The 205-nt window shown below is 65.9% G+C and overlaps 1 protein-coding gene across 1 annotated transcript in view; it reads right to left on the bottom strand.

The window, feature by feature from the left end:
- The window catches only part of TCF25 (transcription factor 25 (basic helix-loop-helix)), a 19,960-nt gene that overhangs the window by 7,802 nt on the left and 11,953 nt on the right, over nucleotides 1-205 (bottom strand). The gene's annotated exons all lie outside the window — the stretch shown is intronic.

Raw genomic sequence — 205 nt, 5'->3', positions numbered from 1 at the left:
AGAGGAGACAGCAGGGCAGGTGACGGAGATGGGGTGGAGGGAGTTCAGCAGCAGTTCTACAGCTCCCCTTGATGCCAAGAGCTGCCCACCCTCACCCGGTCCATGTCCAGAGTGGAGGGCTGCTGTCACTCTTGGGGGTGGGGCTGTGAGCCCCAGAGGAGCAGGAGGGCAGAGGCAGTCCTCCGTCCGTGGGGTGGGGGGGTGG

The sequence above is a fragment of the Gekko japonicus genome, unplaced genomic scaffold (genome assembly GCF_001447785.1).
Source record: "Gekko japonicus isolate JY-2015 unplaced genomic scaffold, Gekko_japonicus_V1.1 scaffold386, whole genome shotgun sequence".
Taxonomy (NCBI): Eukaryota; Metazoa; Chordata; class Lepidosauria; order Squamata; family Gekkonidae; genus Gekko; species Gekko japonicus.
This window is presented reverse-complemented; position numbering and strand designations above follow the sequence as displayed.